The following is a 14207-nucleotide window of genomic DNA, read 5'->3' as shown; positions in this document are numbered from 1 at the left end:
TACGATGAAGTTTCCCAGGAGACGTAAAAAGTTGGCAGCACCTGGTATTTCCAGAAGATCTCCCATCCAAGTACTGACCAGGTCCTGCCCCGTTTAGTTTCCGAGATCTTCCGAGATCGGGTTTGTTCAGGACTGTGTGTCCGCAAGCCGAGAGGCCAGGTTGCATGATGTCTCTTAAAGGCTGGCGGATATTGACGGAACTTCCAGAAAAAATAATAAAGAAAAAGAAAAATGGAGGGAAAAATATCAGTGCAGCAATGGGTGTTGAAAGTAGCCGGGTACGTGTACAATACTTCAATTATATCTCCTCCAGACAGAAAGAGAGTATTAAGAGCTACGATAAACTTACCCAGCAGACGTAAAAAGCTTGCAGCACCTGGTATTTCCAGGAAGTCTCCCATACAAGTACTGACCAGGCCCTGCCCCACTCAGTTTCCGAGATCTTACGAGATCGGGCGCGTTCAGGACGGTGTGGCCGCAAGCCGAGATGCCTGGCTGCATGATGTCTCTTAAAGGCTGGCGGGTATTGACGGAACTGCCAGCAAAAAAAAAAAGAGAAATGGAGGGAGAAATACCAGTGCAGCAAAGGGTGTTGAAAGTAGCCGGGTACGTGTACAATACTTGAATTATATCTCCTCTAGACAGAAAGAGAGTATTAAGAGCTACGATGAAGTTACCCAAGAGACGTAAAAGCCTGCAGCACCAGGTATTTCCAGGAGGTCTCACATTCAAGTACTGACCAGGTCCTGCCCCGTTTAGCTTCCGAGATCTGACGAGATCGGGCGCGTTCAGGATGGTGTGGCCGCAAGCCAAGACGCCTGGCTGCATGATGTCTCTTAAAGGCTGGCGGGTATTGACGGAACTGCCAGCAAAAAAAAAAAAAAAAAATAGAGGGAAAAATACCAGTGCAGCAAAGGCTGATGAAAGTAGCCGGGTACGTGTACAATTTCTCAATTATAACACCTCCAGACAGATAGAGAGTATTAAGAGCTACGATGAAGTTTCCCAGGAGACGTAAAAAGCTTGCAGCACCAGGTATTTCCTGGAGGTCTCCCATCCAAGTACTGATCAGGCCCTGCCCCGTTTAGCTTCCGAGATCTAACGAGATCAGGCGCGTTCAGGACAATGTGGCCGCAAGCCAAGAGGCCTGGCTGCATGATGTCTCTTAAAGGCTGGCGGGTATTGACGGAACTTCCAGCAAGAAAAAAAAAAAAAAAAAAGAAAAATGGAGGGAAAAATATCAGTGCAGCAAAGGCTGTTGAAAGTAGCCGGGTACATGTACAATTCTTCAATTATATCTCCTCCAGACAGAAAGAGAGAATTAAGAGCTACGATGAAGTTACCCAGGAGACGTAAAAAGTTTGCAGCACCTCGTATTTCCAGAAGGTAACCCATAAAAGTACTGACCAGGCCCTGCCCCGTTTAAATTCTGAGATCTGACGAGATCGGGCGCGTTCAGGACGGTGTGGCCGCAAGCCGAGAGGCCTGGCTGCATGATGTCTCTTAATGGCTGGCGGGTATTGACGGAACTTCCAGCAAAAAAAAAAAAAAAAAAAAAAGAAAAAGAAAAATGGAGGGAAAAATATCAGTGCAGTAATGGGTTTTGAAAGTAGCCGGGTACGTGTACAATTCTTCAATTATATCTCCTCCAGACAGAAAGAGAGTATTAAGAGCTACGATGAAGTTACCCAGGAGACGTAAAAAGCTTGCAGCACCTGGTATTTCTAGGAGGTCAGCCATCCAAGTACTGACCAGGCCCTGCCCCGTTTAGCTTCCGAGATATGATGAGATCAGGCGCGTTCAGGACGGTGTGGCCGCAAGCCAAGAGGCCTGGCTGCATGATGTCTCTTAAAGGCTGGCAAGTATTGACGGAACTTCCAGCAAAAAAAAAAAAAAAAAAAAAATAGAAAAATGGAGGGAAAAATATCAGTGCAGCAAAGGGTGTTGAAAGTAGCCGGATACGTGTTCAATTCTTCAATTATATCTCCTCCAGACAGAAAGAGAGAATTAAGAGCTACGATAAAGTTACCCAGGAGACGTAAAAGCTTGCAGCACCAGGTATTTCCAGGAGGTCTCCCATCCAAGTACTGACCAGGTCCTGCCCCGTTTAGCTTCCGAGATCTTACAAGATCGGGCGCGTTCAGGACGGTGTGGCCGCAAGCCGAGAGGCCTGGCTGCATGAAGTCTCTTAAAGGTTGGCGGGTATTGACGGAACTTCCAGCAAAAAAAAAAAAAAAAAGAAAAATGGATGGAAAAATATCAGTGCAGCAAAGGATGTTGACAGTAGCTGGGTACGTGTACAATACTTCAATTATATCTCCTCCAGACAGATAGAGAGTATTAAGAGCTACGATAAAGTTACCCAGGAGACGTAAAAGCTTGCAGCACCAGGTATTTCCAGGAGGTCTCACATTCATGTACTGACCAGGTCCTGCCCCGTTCAGCTTCCGAGATCTGACGAGATCGGGCGCGTTCAGGATGGTGTGGCCGCAAGCCGAGATGCCTGGCTGCATGATGTCTCTTAAAGGCTGACGGGTATTGACGGAACTGCCAGCAAAAAAAAAAAACGAAAAATAGAGGGAAATATACCAGTGCAGCAAAGGGTGTTGAAAGTAGCCTAGTACGTGTACAATTCTTCAATTATATCTCCTGGAGACAGATAGAGAGTATTAAGAGCTACGATGAAGTTACCCAGGAGACGTAAAAGGCTTGCAGCACCTGGTATTTCTAGGAGGTCTCCCATCCAAGTACTGACCAGGCCCTGCCCCGTTTAGCTTCCGAGATCTGACGAGATCGGGCGCATTCAGGACGGTGTGGCCGCAAGCCGAGAGGCCTGGCTGCATGATGTCTCTTAAAGGTTGGCGGGTATTGACGGAACTTCCAGCAAAAAAAAAAAAAAAAAAGAAAAATGGATGGAAAAATATCAGTGCAGCAAAGGGTGTTGACAGTAGCTGGGTACGTGTACAGTACTTCAATTATATCTCCTCCAGACAGATAGAGAGTATTAAGAGCTACGATAAAGTTACCCAGGAGACGTAAAAGCTTGCAGCACCAGGTATTTCCAGGAGGTCTCACATTCATGTACCGACCAGGTACTGCCCCGTTTAGCTTCCAAGATCTGACGAGATCGGGCGAGTTCAGGATGTCGTGGCCGCAAGCCGAGACGCCTGGCTGCATGATGTCTCTTAAAGGCTGGCGGGTATTGACGGAATTTCCAGCAAAAAAAAAAAATAGAAAAATGGAGGGAAAAATATCAGTGCAGGAAAGGGTGTTGAAAGTAGCCGGGTACGTGTACAATTCTTCAATTATATCTCCTGGAGACAGAAAGAGAGTATTAAGAGCTACGATGAAGTTACCCAGGAGACGTAAAAATCTTGCAGCACCTGGTATTTCTAGGAGGTCAGCCATCCAAGTACTGACCAGGCCCTGCCCCGTTTAGCTTCCGAGATCTGACGAGATCTTGCGTCTTCAGGACGGTGTGGCCTCAAGCCAAGAGGCCTGGCTGCATGATGTCTCTTAAAGGCTGGAGGGTATTGATGGAACTTCCAGCAAAAAACAAAAGAAAAAAGAAAAATGGAGGGAAAAATATCAGTGCAGCAAAGCGTGTTGAAGGTAGCCGGGTACGTGTACAATTCTTCAATTATATCTCCTCCAGACAGATAGAGAGTATTAAGAGCTACGATAAAGTTACCCAGGAGACGTAAAAGCTTGCAGCACCAGGTATTTCCAGGAGGTCTCAAATTCAAGTACTGACCAGGTCCTGCCCCGTTTAGCTTCCGAGATCTGACGAGATCGGGCGCGTTCAGGACGGTGTGGCCGCAAGCCGAGATGTCTGGCTGCATGATGTCTCTTAAAGGCTGGCGGGTATTGACGGAACTTCCAGCAAAAAATAAAAAATAAATAAATAGAAAAATGGAGGGAAAAATATCAGTGCAAGACAGGGTTTTGAAAGTAGCCGGGTACGTGTACAATTCTTCAATTATATATTCTCCAGACAGAAAGAGAGTATTAAGAGCTACGATGAAGTTTCCCAGGAGACGTAAAAAGTTGGCAGCACCTGGTATTTCCAGAAGATCTCCCATCCAAGTACTGACCAGGTCCTGCCCCGTTTAGTTTCCGAGATCTTCCGAGATCGGGCTCGTTCAGGACTGTGTGTCCGCAAGCCGAGAGGCCTGGTTGCATGATGTCTCTTAAAGGCTGGCGGATATTGACGGAACTTCCAGAAAAAATAATAAAGAAAAAGAAAAATGGAGGGAAAAATATCAGTGCAGCAATGGGTGTTGAAAGTAGCCGGGTACGTGTACAATACTTCAATTATATCTCCTCCAGACAGAAAGAGAGTATTAAGAGCTACGATAAACTTATCCAGCAGACGTAAAAAGCTTGCAGCACCTGGTATTTCCAGGAGGTCTCCCATCCAAGTACTGACCAGGCCCTGCCCCGTTTAGCTTCCGAGATCTGACGAGATCGGGCGCGTTCAGGATGGTGTGGCCGCAAGCCGAGACGCCTGGCTGCATGATGTCTCTTAATGGCTGGCGGGTATTGACGGAACTTCCAGCAAAAAAAAAAAAAAAAAAAAAGAAAAAGAAAAATGGAGGGAAAAATATCAGTGCAAGACAGGGTTTTGAAAGTAGCCGGGTACGTGTACAATTTCTCAATTATATCTCCTCCAGACAGATAGAGAGTATTAAGAGCTACGATGAAGTTTCCCAGGAGACGTAAAAAGTTTGCAGCACCTCGTATTTCCAGATGGTAACCCATAAGAGTACTGACCAGGCCCTGCCCCGTTTAAATTCCGAGATCTGACGAGATCGGGCGCGTTCAGGACGGTGTGGCCGCAAGCCGAGACGCCTGGCTGCATGATGTCTCTTAATGGCTGGCGGGTATTGACGGAACTTCCAGCAAAAAAAAAAAAAAAAAAAAAAGAAAAAGAAAAATGGAGGGAAAAATATCAGTGCAGTAATGGGTTTTGAAAGTAGCCGGGTACGTGTACAATTCTTCAATTATATCTCCTGGAGACAGAAAGAGAGTATTAAGAGCTACGATGAAGTTACCCAGGAGACGTAAAAAGCTTGCAGCACCTGGTATTTCTAGGAGGTCTCCCATCCAAGTACTGACCAGGCCCTGCCCCGTTTAGCTTCCGAGATCTGACGAGATCTTGCGTCTTCAGGACGGTGTGGCCTCTAGCCAAGAGGCCTGGCTGCATGATGTCTCTTAAAGGCTGGAGGGTATTGATGGAACTTCCAGCAAAAAACAAAAGAAAAAAGAAAAATGGAGGGAAAAATATCAGTGCAGCAAAGCGTGTTGAAGGTAGCCGGGTACGTGTACAATTCTTCAATTATATCTCCTCCAGACAGATAGAGAGTATTAAGAGCTACGATAAAGTTACCCAGGAGACGTAAAAGCTTGCAGCACCAGGTATTTCCAGGAGGTCTCACATTCAAGTACTGACCAGGTCCTGCCCCGTTTAGCTTCCGAGATCTGACGAGATCGGGCGCGTTCAGGACGGTGTGGCCGCAAGCCGAGATGTCTGGCTGCTTGATGTCTCTTAAAGGCTGGCGGGTATTGACGGAACTTCCAGCAAAAAATAAAAAATAAATAAATAGAAAAATGGAGGGAAAAATATCAGTGCAGGACAGGGTGTTGAAAGTAGCCGGGTACATGTACAATTCTTCAATTATATCTCCTCCAGACTGAATGAGAGTATTAAGAGCTACGCTGAAGTTACCCAGGAGATGTAAAAAGCTTGCAGCACCTGGTATTTCCAGGAGGTCACCCATCCAATTACTGACCAGGCCCTGCCCAGTTTTTCTTCCGAGATCTGACGAGATCTTGCGTCTTCAGGACGGTGTGGCCTCATGCCAAGAGGCCTGGTTGCATGATGTCTCTTAAAGGCTGGCGGGTATCAACGGAACTGCCAGCAAAAAAAAAAAAGAAAAATAGAGGGAAAAATATCAGTGCAGGACAGGGTGTTGAAAGTAGCCGGGTACATGTACAATTCTTCAATTATATCTCCTCCAGACTGAATGAGAGAATTAAGAGCTACGATAAAGTTACCCAGGAGACGTAAAAGCTTGCAGCACCAGGTATTTCCAGGAGGTCTCCCATCCAAGTACTGACCAGGTCCTGCCCCGTTTAGCTTCCGAGATCTTACAAGATCGGGCGTCTTCAGGACGGTGTGGCCTCAAGCCAAGAGGCCTGGCTGCATGATGTCTCTTAAAGGCTGGCGGGTATCAACGGAACTGCCAGCAAAAAAAAAAAAGAAAAATAGAGGGAAAAATATCAGTGCAGGACAGGGTGTTGAAAGTAGCCGGGTACATGTACAATTCTTCAATTATATCTCCTCCAGACTGAATGAGAGAATTAAGAGCTACGATAAAGTTACCCAGGAGACGTAAAAGCTTGCAGCACCAGGTATTTCCAGGAGGTCTCCCATCCAAGTACTGACCAGGTCCTGCCCCGTTTAGTTTCCGAGATCTGACGAGATCGGGCGCGTTCAGGACGGTGTGGCCACAAGCCAAGAGGCCTGGCTGCATGATGTCTCTTAAAGACTGACGGGTATTGACGGAACTTCCAGCAAAAAAAAAATGGATAAAGAAAAATGGAGGGAAAAATATCAGTGCAGCAATGGGTGTTGAAAGTAGCCGGGTACGTGTACAATACTTCAATTATATCTCCTCCAGACAGATAGAGAGTATTAAGAGCTACGATAAAGTTACCCAGGAGACGTAAAAGCTTGCAGCACCAGGTATTTCCAGGAGGTCTCACATTCATGTACCGACCAGGTCCTGCCCCGTTTAGCTTCCGAGATCTGACAAGATAGGGCGCGTTCAGGACGGTGTGGCCGCAAGCCGAGATGTCTGGCTGCATGATGTCTCTTAAAGGCTGGCGGGTATTGACGGAATTTCCAGCAAGAAAAAAAAAAAAAAAAAGAAAAATGGAGGGAAAAATATCAGTGCAGGAAAGGGTGTTGAAAGTAGCCGGGTACGTGTACAATTCTTCAATTATATCTTCTCCAGACAGAAAGAGAGTATTAAGAGCTACGATGAAGTTCCCCAGGAGACGTAAAATGCTGGCAGCACCTGGTATTTCCAGGAGGTCTCACATTTAAGTACTGACCAGGTCCTGCCCCGTTTAGCTTCCGAGATCTGACGAGATCGGGCGCGTTCAAGATGGTGTGGCCGCAAGCCGAGATGCCTGGCTGCATGATGTCTCTTAAAGGCTTGCGGGTATTGACGGAATTTCCAGCAAAAAAAAAAAAAAAAAAATAGAAAAATGGAGGGAAAAATATCAGTGCAGGAAAGGGTGTTGAAAGTAGCCGGGTACGTGTACAATTCTTCAATTATGTCTTCTCCAGACAGAAAGAGAGTATTAAGAGCTACGATGAAGTTCCCCAGGAGACGTTAAAAGCTGGCAGCACCTGGTATTTCCAGGAGATCTCCCATCCAAGTACTGACCAGGCCCTGCCCCGTTTAGTTTCCGAGATCTGACGAGATCGGGCGCGTTCAGGACGGTGTGGCCACAAGCCAAGAGGCCTGGCTGCATGATGTCTCTTAAAGACTGACGGGTATTGACGGAACTTCCAGCAAAAAAAAAATGGATAAAGAAAAATGGAGGGAAAAATATCAGTGCAGCAATGGGTGTTGAAAGTAGCCGGGTACGTGTACAATACTTCAATTACACTCACCTAAAGGATTATTAGGAACACCATACTAATACTGTGTTTGACCCCCTTTCACCTTCAGAAATGCCTTAATTCTACGTGGCATTGATTCAACAAGGTGCTGAAAGCATTCTTTAGAAATGTTGGCCCATATTGATAGGATAGCATCTTGCAGTTGTGGGATGCACATCCAGGGCACGAAGCTCCCGTTCCACCACATCCCAAAGATGCTCTATTGGGTTGAGATCTGGTGACTGTGGGGGCCAGTTTAGTACAGTGAACTCATTGTCATGTTCAAGAAACCAATTTGAAATGATTCGACCTTTGTGACATGGTGCATTATCCTGCTGGAAGTAGCCATCAGAGGATGGGTACATGGTGGTCATAAAGGGATGGACATGGTCAGAAACAATGCTCAGGTAGGCCGTGGCATTTAAACGATGCCCAATTAGCACTAAGGGGCCTAAAGTGTGCCAAGAAAACATCCCCCACACCATTACACCACCACCACCAGCCTGCACAGTGGTAACAAGGCATGATGGATCCATGTTCTCATTCTGTTTACGCCAAATTCTGACTCTACCATCTGAATGTCTCAACAGAAATCGAGACTCATCAGACCAGGCAACATTTTTCCAGTCTTCAACTGTCCAATTTTGGTGAGCTTGTGCAAATTGTAGCCCCTTTTTCCTATTTGTAGTGGAGATGAGTGGTACCCGGTGGGGTCTTCTGCTGTTGTAGTCCATCCACCTCAAGGTTGTACGTGTTGTGGCTTCACAAATGCTTTGCTGCATACCTCGGTTGTAACGAGTGGTTATTTCAGTCAAAGTTGCTCTTCTATCAGCTTGAATCAGTCGGCCCATTCTCCTCTGACCTCTAGCATCAACAAGGCATTTTCGCCCACAGGACTGCCGCATACTGGATGTTTTTCCCTTTTCACACCATTCTTTGTAAACCCTAGAAATGGTTGTGCGTGAAAATCCCAGTAATTGAGCAGATTGTGAAATACTCAGACCGGCCCGTCTGGCACCAACAACCATGCCACGCTCAAAATTGTTTAAATCACCTTTCTTTCCCATTCAGACATTCAGTTTGGAGTTCAGGAGATTGTCTTGACCAGGACCACACCCCTAAATGCATTGAAGCAACTGCCATGTGATTGGTTGGTTAGATAATTGCATTAATGAGAAATTGAACAGGTGTTCCTAATAATCCTTTAGGTGAGTGTATATCTCCTCCAGACAGAAAGAGAGTATTAAGAGCTACGATGAACTCACCTAAAGGATTATTAGGAACACCATTCTAATACTGTGTTTGACCCCCTTTCGCCTTCAGAACTGCTTTAATTCTACGTGGCATTGCTTCAACAAGGTGCTGAAAGCATTCTTTAGAAATGTTGGCCCATATTGATAGGATAGCATCTTGCAGTTGATGGAGATTTGTGGGATGCACATCCAGGGCACGAAGCTCCCGTTCCACCACATCCCAAAGATGCTCTATTGGGTTGAGATCTGGTGACTGTGGGGGCCAGTTTAGTACAGTGAACTCATTGTCATGTTCAAGAAACCAATTTGAAATGATTTGACCTTTGTGACATGGTGCATTATCCTGCTGGAAGTAGCCATCAGAGGATGGGTACATGGTGGTCAAAAAGGGATGGACATGGTCAGAAACAATGCTCAGGTAGGCCGTAGCATTTAAACGATGCCCAATTGGCACTAAGGGGCCTAAAGTGTGCCAAGAAGACATCCCCCACACCATTACACCACCACCACCAGCCTGCACAGTGGTAACAAGACATGATGGATCCATGTTCTCATTCTGTTTACGCCAAATTCTGACTCTACCATCTGAATGTCTCACCTCTTTTTCCTATTTGTAGTGGAGATGAGTGGTACCCGGTGGGGTCTTCTGCTGTTGTAGCCCATCCGCCTCAAGGTTGTACGTGTTGTGGCTTCACAAATGCTTTGCTGCATACCTTGTTTGTAACGAGTGGTTATTTCAGTCAAAGTTGCTCTTCTATCAGCTTGAATCAGTCGGCCCACTCTCCTCTGACCTCTAGCATCAACAAGGCATTTTCGCCCACAGGACTGCCGCATACTGGATGTTTTTCCCTTTTCACACCATTCTTTGTAAACCCTAGAAATGGTTGTGCGTGAAAATCCCAGTAACTGAGCAGATTGTGAAATACTCAGACCGGCCCGTCTGGCACCAACAACCATGCCACGCTCAAAATTGCTTAAATCACCTTTCATTCCCATTCAGACATTCAGTTTGGAGTTCAGGAGATTGTCTTGACCAGGACCACACCCCTAAATGCATTGAAGCAACTGCCATGTGATTGGTTGATTAGATAATTGCATTAATGAGAAATTGAACAGGTGTTCCTAATAATCCTTTAGGTGAGTGTATATGTATGTATGTGTATGTATGTCCAATTGCTTTGACAATACAAATGAAATGAATTGAGAGAGAGAGAGAGAGAGAGAGAGAGAGGAATATGAGCTCCTAAAAAACATTTGTTTTTATACATAAGCGGATTTAATTAGTGATTTACAAATGAATATATAGCACTATAAACATACACAGAAGACATGGAATAGAAATTCAGAAGAAAAAGTATTCAAAAAATAATAATTTTAAGAGAAACACAAAAAGAAGAAAGCAGAGAGACAGTTCAGGAAGAAAAGTCAGAAAAGAAAATCTGAAGACAAGAATTGGAGGTAAGACCTTTCACCTATAGAGACAAATAATTAAACAAAACAATATGTATTAATAAAATAAATAAGCATTCTCAGTAGTTGACTCAGCCAATGAAAATGCAGAGCTCCGATTTGAATAGAGTGACAGTAGGAGAGAGCCCAACTGCCACTGAGACTGATACAAATCTATCGAACAGCAGTCTGACTGCAGAGCTGCCTTTTGAAATCCGATACCCTGAAGAAATTCGCTCTGCACAGGCTAAGAAGGACTACAAACAAGCTGTGATGAGAGCATCTCCTTAGACCCTCATCCTAGACTACACCGGTAAAGGAGAAAACAGGGTCAAGAACAATCTACTGTTCTACACCGCCTTTCACAAAACCCTGTGCCAGACATACCCCAATAACAACAAGAGGGGCATTAGCAGAGGCAGGCAGATCTCAGTGCTGGTAGAGAAAGACACAGACAGTGTGATGCTCACTTTTAATGTATACCACAACGGGACCATCATGGTGCAGGGCAGCGAGAGCAGCCTGGACCAATTAGCTCTCGGCTTCCACACCTCAAAGCAGCAGACTGAGGTAGAGAAACAAGAGCCAGAGCCGGCCACCCTGCAGTCTGCCCCCAGCCACACGGAGCCAGACAGTGCCCCATCTCCCACAGACTGCCCCCCTGTCTCCCCAAAACTCTCCAGCAACATTAAAACACTAAAGGAATGCCTATCAGTGCTGGAGCTGGAGTTTGCGGAGTTCAGGGAGCAGACCTTGAGCACCCTGGCCCAGACCTCCTTGTGCGATCAGCTCCGGGATGAGATGCACAGACTAAAGATGCAGCACAAGGCTGAGATCCATGAGCTGAGAGCAGCAGTGAGAGACCTGGAGGAGCAGAGCCAAACCCTGAGGACGGAGCTGCGCAGAGCGAGGGAGGAGCTGACCAGGACACCCCAGCACAGCCAGCTAAGGAGCCTGCAGAGCCAGCTGGAGGAGCTAAGAGAGGAGCTACACATCACTGGAGCACAGAGACTGCACTGCACTGACCCCACAACACCTCCAACCCCTGACGCACCCACTGATCCACCCACACTCCCCACCACTCCTGACACACCCACTATCACCAGACCTGCCACTAATACACAACCCCCTGAAACGCCACTCCCCCAAAACACACCCGCTGCCCCCACCACTCCCGACGCAAACCCGGAGTGGCAGGTCAACGCAGAGGTGGTCATTCTGAGCGAATCCAATGGGAAGTTCCTGGTTGAGAGGCGCCTCTTCCCTGGGCGAAAAGTGAAAAAGCTTTGGTGCTCCACAGCACAGAGAGCCCTGGAGCTGCTCTCCAAGAGGAGGCTTTGCCAAGTCAAACACATCCTCATCCACACCGGCACTAACGACCTGAGTGCCCGCAGGGGCGATGTGGCCTCAGCCCTGAGACAGGTAGCAACGAAAGCCACAGAGGAATTCCCAACTGCCAAAATTTCCATCTCCACACTGCTGCCCCACACAGACGTGCCCCTGCACATCATCCAGGCCATCAACGCAGAAGTGTCCCGAAGATGTGCCCTCCTCCCCAACGTCCACCTGGCACACCACTGAGACATCCAGCCACATCACCTGTATGACCACGTCCACCTCAACAAGACGGGTGTGAGGATCATCTCAAAGGTCCTCAAGGACACAACCCTGGGCCGAAACCCCACACACCCCCACCTCGAGACCAGGAGCAAACCCCCCAGCCCCCGGCCACATCCCCAGCCACCGGCTCCACCCCAGCCCCAGCCCCTGAGACCCCGCGGCCCCATTCCCCACCCCCCCATCCCCAGAGGGCCCGTCCAGCACAGCAGAGCGGACAGCCGGGGACCAGCACAGCCACACAGCCACGCAGCAGCGGCTTCCAGAGCCTGGAGGCCCGATGCTGCCCAGCTGGCCCAGATAAGGCAACTCCTCAGTGTCATCTGTACCACACTGCTGAGTTAACTGAGCCTCAACACACATATATATGGTTGTGGAGATGGAGAGTAAGAAAAAATGTGATTTAATTATTCTGATATTTTGATGCAAAGATAAAATCTTTGAGTGATTATTATGTATATCCATATATAATTATTAATAGTAATATAATATCAGTTGTAGACCACAAATTAAACTTTCTTATGTAGAAGAGACAAGTATAATAAAATATATTAACATGTCCTTTAAAATAAGCAGTTGGAATATGCAGGGTTTACGCTCCTCAACTTTTGGAATAAAGAGCACAGGCCCTGAACTGATCAACACTGTAAATAGTTCAGATGTTTTCATTCTTGTAGAGACTTGGTGCTGTGCAGATATGTCTATACACTGGATGGATACAATGGATACAGGGAGCTGATTGTGCCCTCCTATAAAAAACCCAAAGTCAGGTGTGGCAGGGCCTCGTGGGGGATTATCGTGTGGTACAGGGAGGAGCTCCGAGCAGCCCTATGCCCAGTACAGAGAGGAGACACACACCTGTGGATGAAAATCAGAAAAGACACCCTACAAAATAACACAGATATATACCTATGTGCAATTTATATGCCACCCGCAGACTCCCCCTACTATAATGAGGAAGGCTTTCATGAGCTTCAAAACGAAATCTGCCACTTCCAGACCCTGGGCTCTGTACTGCTGTGTGGCGATCTCAATGCCAGGACTGGCAGAGAGATGGACTACATCAATACAGAGGGGAACACACACCTGTTCGGAGACTCCCCGCTGTGCCACACACACACCTCCACACTGACACAGCCACGACAGCGTGGTAAACAAGAGCAGGAAGCAGGTAGTGCGCCTATGTAAAAGCCTGGGTCTATATATCATCAATGGCAGGACCAGGGGGTACTCTCTGGGGAGATTCACATACTGCTCGGCTCTGGGCAGCAGTGTGGTGGACTACGCCATAACTGACCTGGACCCACAAGCCAACAATGCGTTTATAGTCAGACAACAATCTCCACTATCAGACCACAGCCAAATAACACTTTACCTAAAAAGATCAGCGCAGCCACAAGTCAGAGCCAAACTTCCCACAAAACTGGTCTCCCTGCCACCCAGTTAGAGATGGTCAGAGCCCAGCACAGAGAACTACACAAGAGCCCTGAATAGTGATGAGATTGAAAACATGTTAGACAGATATCAATCCTCACACTATCAAATAAACCAAAACGGAATAAACTCAGCCACCAAAACACTGAATGAAATATTTGAGAGACTGGCTTTAAAATCAAACATTAAAACAATTAAAAACCAAAATATGAAATCGTCTAAAAGAAAAAAAGAACAGTGGTGTGACCAGGAGTGTGAAACTTCTAGGAAACACCTGAGACATCTCTCCAACACTAAACACAGAGAGCCCGACAACCAGGAGGCTCGCCTCAGCTACTGCCAGGCCCTGCGGCACTACAAGCAACTCCTCAGTAAGAAAAAAGACCACTATATGGGCAGAATAAATACCCCAAAAACAAAAAATGAAATACCAATTCAAAATGGAGAAATCTGGAAAACACACTTTGAAAAACTTTACCAAAATGTTGAAAACAATCCAAAGCCAGAACAGGTTAAAATATTAAAAAACCTAAATAAATTGGAAGAAATCATTAAGAATAACCAAAATCCCTTAGATAACCCATTTACAATACAGGAACTAAAACATCAACTCAAAATCCTCAAACCCAGGAAAGCCAGCAGCCCCGACAGCATCAGCCCTGAGATGCTGAAGCACAGCAGCCCGCAGCTGCAGGAGGCTCTGCTCAAACTCTTTAACCTGGTGCTGAGAGCCGGGTGTTTCCCTGAGGTCGGGAATCAAGGATTGATCACCCCGATTT

At 46.6% G+C, this 14207-nt stretch overlaps 4 non-coding genes and 17 pseudogenes across 4 annotated transcripts; all 21 read right to left on the bottom strand.

Annotated features, from left to right (window-relative positions):
• Nucleotides 1-364: 364 nt before the first annotated feature.
• On the bottom strand, nucleotides 365-483 carry LOC136727807 (uncharacterized; annotated as a pseudogene).
• Nucleotides 484-691: 208 nt separating this feature from the next.
• Nucleotides 692-810, bottom strand: LOC136728533 (uncharacterized; annotated as a pseudogene).
• Nucleotides 811-1020: 210 nt separating this feature from the next.
• Nucleotides 1021-1139, bottom strand: LOC136728550 (uncharacterized; annotated as a pseudogene).
• A 219-nt stretch (nucleotides 1140-1358) lies between these two features.
• LOC136727976 (uncharacterized) lies at nucleotides 1359-1477 on the bottom strand (annotated as a pseudogene).
• A 226-nt stretch (nucleotides 1478-1703) lies between these two features.
• LOC136728644 (uncharacterized) lies at nucleotides 1704-1822 on the bottom strand (annotated as a pseudogene).
• Nucleotides 1823-2043: 221 nt separating this feature from the next.
• LOC136728395 (5S ribosomal RNA) lies at nucleotides 2044-2162 on the bottom strand. The gene has a single exon (XR_010808744.1). It is a non-coding gene; the product is annotated as a 5S ribosomal RNA (ribosomal RNA).
• A 214-nt stretch (nucleotides 2163-2376) lies between these two features.
• On the bottom strand, nucleotides 2377-2495 carry LOC136727819 (uncharacterized; annotated as a pseudogene).
• A 211-nt stretch (nucleotides 2496-2706) lies between these two features.
• On the bottom strand, nucleotides 2707-2825 carry LOC136728324 (5S ribosomal RNA). Its single transcript, XR_010808679.1, has one exon. It is a non-coding gene; the product is annotated as a 5S ribosomal RNA (ribosomal RNA).
• A 215-nt stretch (nucleotides 2826-3040) lies between these two features.
• Nucleotides 3041-3159, bottom strand: LOC136728096 (uncharacterized; annotated as a pseudogene).
• A 212-nt stretch (nucleotides 3160-3371) lies between these two features.
• On the bottom strand, nucleotides 3372-3490 carry LOC136728053 (uncharacterized; annotated as a pseudogene).
• A 215-nt stretch (nucleotides 3491-3705) lies between these two features.
• LOC136728731 (uncharacterized) lies at nucleotides 3706-3824 on the bottom strand (annotated as a pseudogene).
• A 556-nt stretch (nucleotides 3825-4380) lies between these two features.
• LOC136728439 (5S ribosomal RNA) lies at nucleotides 4381-4499 on the bottom strand. Its single transcript, XR_010808750.1, has one exon. It is a non-coding gene; the product is annotated as a 5S ribosomal RNA (ribosomal RNA).
• Nucleotides 4500-4724: 225 nt separating this feature from the next.
• On the bottom strand, nucleotides 4725-4843 carry LOC136727855 (uncharacterized; annotated as a pseudogene).
• A 226-nt stretch (nucleotides 4844-5069) lies between these two features.
• On the bottom strand, nucleotides 5070-5188 carry LOC136727907 (uncharacterized; annotated as a pseudogene).
• A 215-nt stretch (nucleotides 5189-5403) lies between these two features.
• Nucleotides 5404-5522, bottom strand: LOC136728475 (uncharacterized; annotated as a pseudogene).
• Nucleotides 5523-5743: 221 nt separating this feature from the next.
• Nucleotides 5744-5862, bottom strand: LOC136728049 (uncharacterized; annotated as a pseudogene).
• A 209-nt stretch (nucleotides 5863-6071) lies between these two features.
• On the bottom strand, nucleotides 6072-6190 carry LOC136728713 (uncharacterized; annotated as a pseudogene).
• Nucleotides 6191-6399: 209 nt separating this feature from the next.
• LOC136728393 (5S ribosomal RNA) lies at nucleotides 6400-6518 on the bottom strand. The gene has a single exon (XR_010808742.1). It is a non-coding gene; the product is annotated as a 5S ribosomal RNA (ribosomal RNA).
• Nucleotides 6519-6733: 215 nt separating this feature from the next.
• LOC136728107 (uncharacterized) lies at nucleotides 6734-6852 on the bottom strand (annotated as a pseudogene).
• A 218-nt stretch (nucleotides 6853-7070) lies between these two features.
• On the bottom strand, nucleotides 7071-7189 carry LOC136728740 (uncharacterized; annotated as a pseudogene).
• A 219-nt stretch (nucleotides 7190-7408) lies between these two features.
• On the bottom strand, nucleotides 7409-7527 carry LOC136728552 (uncharacterized; annotated as a pseudogene).
• Between the last annotated feature and the right edge of the window lie 6680 nt (nucleotides 7528-14207).

Source organism: Amia ocellicauda, unplaced genomic scaffold (genome assembly GCF_036373705.1).
Source record: "Amia ocellicauda isolate fAmiCal2 unplaced genomic scaffold, fAmiCal2.hap1 HAP1_SCAFFOLD_29, whole genome shotgun sequence".
Classification (NCBI taxonomy): Eukaryota; Metazoa; Chordata; class Actinopteri; order Amiiformes; family Amiidae; genus Amia; species Amia ocellicauda.
This window is presented reverse-complemented; position numbering and strand designations above follow the sequence as displayed.